General features: G+C 40.8%; 1 long non-coding RNA gene across 1 annotated transcript in view; it reads left to right on the forward strand.

Moving 5' to 3' along the window:
- LOC116098107 overlaps nucleotides 1-891 on the forward strand; it is a 5,588-nt gene extending 4,697 nt beyond the window's left edge. Inside the window, exons 2-3 of the long non-coding RNA XR_004121703.1 lie at nucleotides 369-621; nucleotides 706-891. This is a non-coding gene — a long non-coding RNA (uncharacterized LOC116098107). The remainder of the gene's footprint in view (nucleotides 1-368; nucleotides 622-705) is intronic.
- Nucleotides 892-7,397: the final 6,506 nt, after the last annotated feature.

Consider the following 7,397-nt stretch of genomic DNA (forward strand, 5'->3'; position numbering starts at 1 on the left):
TGTTTTATATCAAACAACTTTTATAATACTTATTTTTATTGTTATAATATTTTATAAGTTTTAAGGAACATGACAAAAAAGATATTGTAGGTATTGAAGGGGGGTCTATAGGAGGAGCAGTGGTACAAAGGGGAAACAAGAATGTGATTCAATTCTATTTAATTAAAATGTTTTTAAATGTTAAAACAAACAAACAAAAAAACTCTGCGGATTTCTCTGGATTCGGCCACTAGGTGGCACCCTGTGCACGTTGTTAGTTATTTGTCTTTTGTCTAGTATGGAAAAAGAAATGGGGAGGAAAGAGGAAGGGATGGAGGAAGAAAGGAAGGAAAGAAGGGAGGAAAGAAAAAGTCTCCTTTTCTCTCCAGGACAGGAAAATTCTAGTTATCCCAGTCTGCTCATGGAGTCACACACACCTGCCCCTCCTCCAGCGCCTCTAAGGGGAAGGGGGTCAGAGAATTCAGTGGAGGGGCCATTCGTGGGGCACCGGTCCAGAATATGCTTACTTTGGGCACCAGCCCAGCCCGATCCACTACTGCCCAGAAGATGGGATCTCTCAAGGTCCTAAACCCTTGCAGTACCAGCCACAAAGCTGCACCATGGCCTGAGCTACCGGAGGCTGTGAGTGGGCTTGCCTGGGATGGGGGGCAGGTTGCTCTGCTCTAATGCTGGGTTCCCTGTCACTGGCTTGTTTTTCCATTGTAGAAGGTGTTGCTCCCTCCCGGAGCAGGGACAATGACTTCAGAGGGCATCACCCTTTCCTGATCTGTGATCCTTTCTCTGCTTCTGGAACTGGAAGACCCAGACCCCCTTTCTGATCACTCCCAAGCCCTACTGCCCTCCTGGACTCCATCCTCTACACCCACTACTACCTGATATGACTGTCTCTAACTTTTGCCTCTTTACTTCAGAGAAAAGGGAACATACTGACATATTGGGACAGAGGCAGGGGTGGGGGTGGGGGAGAGGGAGGGAAAGAGGGAGGGAGGAAAGGAGGGAGGGAGGGAGGGAGGGAGAGAGAGAGAGAGAGAGAGAGAGAGAGAGAGAGAGAGAGAGAGAGGATGTGGAGAGTCACTTCCCTTTGAAACAGCCTCTCCATCCAAGAGCCCCGACTGGGATCCCAATCCCCAATACCAATGAGGTTCCCAGACCCTGGACACTTTTCACTGGTACCTAACAACTGGAATTTAGGGTGCAGCGCAAACATTTGGGATATATATATATATATATATATATATATATATATATATATATATATATATATATATCTTTTGATCTATTGATGCACAGGTTCCAAAAAATGCTAGGAAATTCAGCTTAGTTTGTCACTCAATCACCTCTGGACATCTAGAAACAAAACAAAACTCCGAAAGATAGAGGACTTGGCAGGGATAAACCTCTCAGTTCATCAAAGTGACCCAAGAGATTTACAATAATCAAAACACTAAAAAAAAAAAAGACAAAAATAAGCTGCCTTGGCCATTCATTGAGCCACACACATAGACAGACAAAGGTCATGTTTTCCAGTAAACTCACTCCATGTTTCCAACTACTAGTATTAAAAACAAACAAACAAACAAACAAAACAGGAAAAAACAAGAAGATAAAGAAGGCCCCACTGGAAAGGGATCAGTGTACATATTGTTTCAAGGTAGAGGGGCACTAGAAGAATGAACCTTCAAACTGTCCTAAACCCAGGAAACCCTCTCAACTGAAAAAGTGATCAACAGTGAACCTAAATGAAGGAGCCAGGACTCTACCCTCCTAAGCCTCCAAGAACCCTTGGTCACTGTGTCAATTGCAGGCCAACCAGTTAAGTTTTAAATAGACTCTGGGTCAGAAGTTTCTGTTTTGAAAAATTCAATGGGATACTCCAGGAAAGAGGGATGCCTGGGGGGCCCTCTCTCAAAGGCAAATGGGAGCGGGGATGAGGTGAAGAACTCTGGGAGGGGACCAGGATGGGAGTGCAACATTTGGGATGTAAATAAATAAAATAATTGACAGAGACAGCTGAACTCTGAGGGACAGACCCCACTCAGATATATCAAGGGAAGGTAGCACTAGAAATAATCTGGTGGCAGTAAGCAAGTGTAAGAACATAAGCAACAAGCTGGGCATGGTGGCACTTGCCTTTAATCCCAGCACTTGGGAGGCAGAGGGAGGCAGATTTCTGAGTTTGAGGCCAGTCTGGTCTACAGAGTGAGTTCCTGGACAGCCAGGGCTATACAGAGAAACCCTGCCTTGAAAAACCAAAAAAAAAAAAAAAAAAAAAAAAAAAAAAAAAAAAAAGAACATAAGCAATAGAAATCAAGGTTACTTGGCATCATCAGAACCCAAATCTCCCACCATAGCAAGTCCTGGATATACTATCATCACACTGGAAAAGCAAGATGTGGATCTAAAATCACTTCTCATGATGGTGAGAGAGGACATTAAGAAGGTCATACATAACTCCCTTAAAGAAATACAGGAGAACACGGGTAAACAGAAGCTCTTAAAGAGGAAACACAAAAATCCCTTAAAAATTACAGGAAAACACAGTCAAACAAGTGAAGGAACTGAACAAAATCATCCAGAATCTAAAAATGGAAATAGAAACAATAAAGATATTGTAAGAGGAGATAACCCTGGAGTTAGAAAACCTAGGAAAGAAATCAGGAGTCATAGATGCAAGCATCACTAACAGAATACAAGAAATAGAAGAGAGAATCTCAGGGGCAGAAGATACCATAGAAAACATTGACACAACAATCAAAGAAAATGCAAAATACAAAACACTCCTAACCAAAGCCATCCAGGAAATCCAGAATGCAATGAGAAGACCAAACCTAAGGATAATAGACATAGAAGAGAGTGAAGATTCCCAACTTAAAGGGCCAGTAAATATCTTCAACAAAATTATAGAAGAAAACTTCCCTAATCTAAAGAAAGAGATGCCCATGAACATACAAGAAGTCTACAGAACTCCAAATAGACTGGACCAGAAAAGAAATTCCTCCCATCACATAATAATCAAAACACCAAATACATTAAATAAAGAAAGAATATTAAAAGCAGTAAGGGAAAAAGGTCAAGTAACATATAAAGGCAGGCCTATTAGAATTACACCAGACTTCTTACCAGAGACTATGAAAGCTAGACGATCCTGGGCAGATGTCATACCCTACAAGAACACAAATGCCAGCCCAGACTACTATACCCAGCAAAACTCTCAATTATCATAGACGGAGAAAGCAAAATATTCCATGACAAAACCAAATTTACACAATATCTTTCCACAAATCCAGCCCTACAAAGGATAATAGATGGAAAACACCAACACAAGGAGGGAAACTACATCCTAGAAAAAGCAAGAAAGCAATCTTTCAAGAACTCCAAAAGAAGATAGGTACACAAACATAATGCCACCTCTAACAACAAAAGTAATAGGGAATAACAATCACTTTTCCTTAATATCTCTTACCATCAACAGACTCAATTCCCCAATAAAAAGACATAGGCTAACAGACTGGATATGTAAACAGGACCCAGCATTTTGCTGCATACAGGAAACACACCTCAGTGACAAAGACAGATACTACCTCAGAGTAAAAGGTTGGAATACAATTTTCCAAGCAAATGGTCCCAAGAAACAAGCTAGAGTAGTCATTCTAATATCAAATAAAATTGACTTTCAACCAAAAATCATCAAAAGGATAAGGAAGGACACTTCATACTGGTCAAAGGAAAAACATCTACCAAGATGAACTCTCAATTCTAAACATCTATGCTCCAAATGCAAGGGCAACCACATTCATACAAGAAACTTTACTAAAGCTCAAAGCATACATCGTACCCCACACAATAATAGTGGAAGACTTCAACACCTCACTCTCTGCAATGGACAGATCATGGAAACAGAAACTAAACAGAGAGACAGTGAAACTAACAGAAGTTATGAACCAAATGGATCTAACATATTTATAGAACATTTCATTTTAAGTCAAAAGAATGTACCTTCTCAGCACCCCATGATATCTTCTCCAAAATTGACCATATAATTGGTCACAAAATCAGCCTCAACATATACAAGAAGATTGAGATAATCCCATGCACCCTTTCTGATCACTACGGACTAAGGCTGGTCTTAAATACCAACAAAAACACATACACATGGAAGCTAAACAATGCTCTATTCAGTGATAACTTGGTCAAGGAAGAAATAAAGAAAAAATTAAAGTCTTTTTAGAATTTAATGAAAATGAAGACACATCATACCAAAACTTATGGGACACAATGAAATCAGTGGTAAGAGGAAAATTCATAGCTCTAAATGCCTCCAAAATGAAACTGGAGAGAGCTTACACTAGCAGCTTGACAGCACACCTGAAAGCTCTAGAACAAAAAGAAGCAAATACACCCAAGAGGAGTAGACTGCAGGAAATAATCAAACTCAGGGCTGAAATCAACTAAATAGAAACAAAAACTATACAAAGTATCAAAAAAAAAAAAACCAGGAGCTGGTTCTTTGAGAAAATCGACAAGATAGATAAACCTTTAGCCAGACTAGCCAGAGGGCACAGAGATAGTATCCAAATTAATAAAATCAGAAATGAAAAGGGAGACATAACAAAATATTTCTTAATTACTCTGTTTGCTGAATATTAACAGTTGAAAATACTAAAATTGTGTTGTATAAATCTCATGGAAATATTATTGATAACTTTTTCTCACTGTGCTTGAAACTAGCACTTTTTCTAAAAAAAAATTATTTTATTTACATTTCGAATGTTATCCTCTTTCCTGGTTTCCCCTCAGAAAACACCCTATCCTCTCCTTCCTCCCCTGGCTATCCGACCCACTCCTGCTTTCTGGCCCTGGCATTCCCCTACACTGTGGCACAGAGCTTTCACAGGACCAAGGCCTCTCCCAATGATGATGGACTAGGCCATCCTCTGCCACATATGCAGCTGGAGCCATGGGTCCCTCCATGTGTACTCTTTGATTGGTGGTTTAGTCCCTGGGAGCTCTGGGGGGATCTGGTTGGTTCTTATTGTTATTTCTCCTATGGGTTTACAAACCCCTTCAGCTCCTTGGGTCCTTTCTCTAGCTCCTCCATTGGGGACCCCAGCATTTCCTTTTCTTTTCTTTTCTTTTCTTTTCTTTTCCTTCTTTCTCTCTCTCTCTCTCTTCCTTCCTTCCTTCCTCTCTCTCTCTCTCTCTCTCTCTTTCTTTCTTTCTTTCTTTCTTTCTTTCTTTCCTCCTTTCTTTTGCAAACCAGTAAGTTTATTGAGCTACTTGATGATTCAAAGGCAGCTGGACCACTGAAAACCCAACTCAGTATGGCTGATGACTCATGAAGATGCATCTCTGGAGTAACCAGCTCTGCTCCTTAGGCAATTGCCTCTCCTTAGCAATCATTGCTGAATATATAACTTTGGGGAGGAGACTTGTGACTTTTGTTAAGTCTAAAGAGCTTGCTAAACCCTGTGAGTCTGTTCACTCCTGTAAGTTTCCTTTCTCTTCTGAATCTTATGGGCATTCCCCCACCCTCCAGAAGCAAATGTGGAGAACATAACGTCACAATTGTAAAGACCTGACTGAGGAGAGAAAGGTTTCTGTGTGTAGGATGTGCTACATGGAGTGACTTCTGCCAAAATCCTGGCTGTTTGACGTGTGTCTCAGGAGTGACTCTCAAGGTGCTTAGATGCAGTACAGCTATCTACCGATCTTTGGTTTTGTGCAACTCTTCCTTTCGGTGTCTTCGGGCTGTTCCCATGTGAGATCCAGCACACATCGATCTTGCCACATCAAGAATATCCATTGCACATTATTCTCCAGAACCCAAGACTTTCAAGGTGGACATCACTCACTGTGGCTGAAAACAGTGTATGAATGTACCTCCAGTCAATATGCCAGTGTGTGTTTGTGGGCTTCCACAGTTGGGTAGCAGTTGTGTGGAACCGTGGTTGGTGTGGCAAGAAGCACGTGGTGGGCTGTGGTGGCACAGCTCACATGGTAGAAGTCTGTGAGTCTTGCAGTGGTGGGAGGTCTACGGCAGCGGAAATCCATGTGGTGTAGCAGTGGCTGCAGGCAGTGATGGTGGAGGTGGCCGTCCATGTGGTGTCGGTTCTGCAGCAGCAGCAGCAGCAGCAACAGCAGCAGCAGCAGCTTCATGGTCGCACCTGGCGCTACACAGTTCTCCTGTGTAGGGATCACCGAAGTCTTTGGCACCAATGTTGAGATCTTTGCTAGGCTTCAGAAAGATCACACCAGGCTAAACAGTTCCAGTGAGGTTTATTAAGAGAGAGAAGGGCAAGGTGGCAGTGGAAAGAGAAGTAGAGGGGAGGGGGGAGAGAGAGAGAGACAGAGAGAGAGACAGAGCGCCAGCATTTTCTTAATGTTTAACTTCAAAGAGTTTTTGCTATTTTGATATTTTTAAAATATACTTACTGATAAAATTATTTCTCTCCTAGAAACACTGATAATCTTTTTTAAATAAACTGATTGTTAGACAATGTACACAGATATATAATACCTTTTAAATACTCTCTCACTATGTCAGGTGTTATCATATAAGGCTTTTGAATATATTTCTTAATGATTCATTTTTAATATTTTATGCTCCTTTACTATGCTTAACTCCCAAAGAATATTTTATATGTTTTGAAACAATTTAGTACTCAACAATAGATATAGGATCCTCAGTTATGGATAGTATTAAATATTCATTAATGATATTTTAGGGTATGAATGGATATGAATATAAAAGTTGAACATTTTTTGTTTTATTTGATTCTCAAAATACTCAATATTATTAATTTGTTTGATGTATAAAATGCATTTAAATAATAAAAAAGCTTAAGAAAATAAGACTTCAAAAAATAATTAATTAAAGAAAAGGAGAAAAATTCAATGTGGCCAGTTAGTATGGGCCACAATCAGGTGATTCATCCTCTGTGGTGGCCCCAGATTTCCCTCTCCCCTCTGGACAAAGATGTCTTCAAAAATTATGCACCACCACCACCACCACCTTCACTCCTCAAGAAACTAACATTTCCTTTATATCTACCTCCCAACTCAACTTAACTGCCCCTCTGTCTGAATAATATCTTTTAGTTCATCCAAACTCCACAACAGAAACAAATCCAGACCTAGGAACCCTGTGCCAGGACTTCAAATGACACTTTTTGAAGGTATGGGCTTGAGACACATTCTCCAGGCTTGACAGCACACCACCCTCCAGCTGTGCATGTGCATCGTAAGTCTCATGGCTACATCTACACCCATCCGACAGTTCCTATGAACCAAAAGTCTAGATGTTGGGAGCTATTTGCTGCCTCTCTGAAGCAGAGAAAGGAGAGAGAGAGAGAGAGAGAGAGAGAGAGAGAGAGAGAGAGAGAGAGAGAGAGAGAGAG

The sequence above is a fragment of the Mastomys coucha genome, unplaced genomic scaffold (assembly GCF_008632895.1).
Source record: "Mastomys coucha isolate ucsf_1 unplaced genomic scaffold, UCSF_Mcou_1 pScaffold20, whole genome shotgun sequence".
In the NCBI taxonomy this organism is placed as follows: Eukaryota; Metazoa; Chordata; class Mammalia; order Rodentia; family Muridae; genus Mastomys; species Mastomys coucha.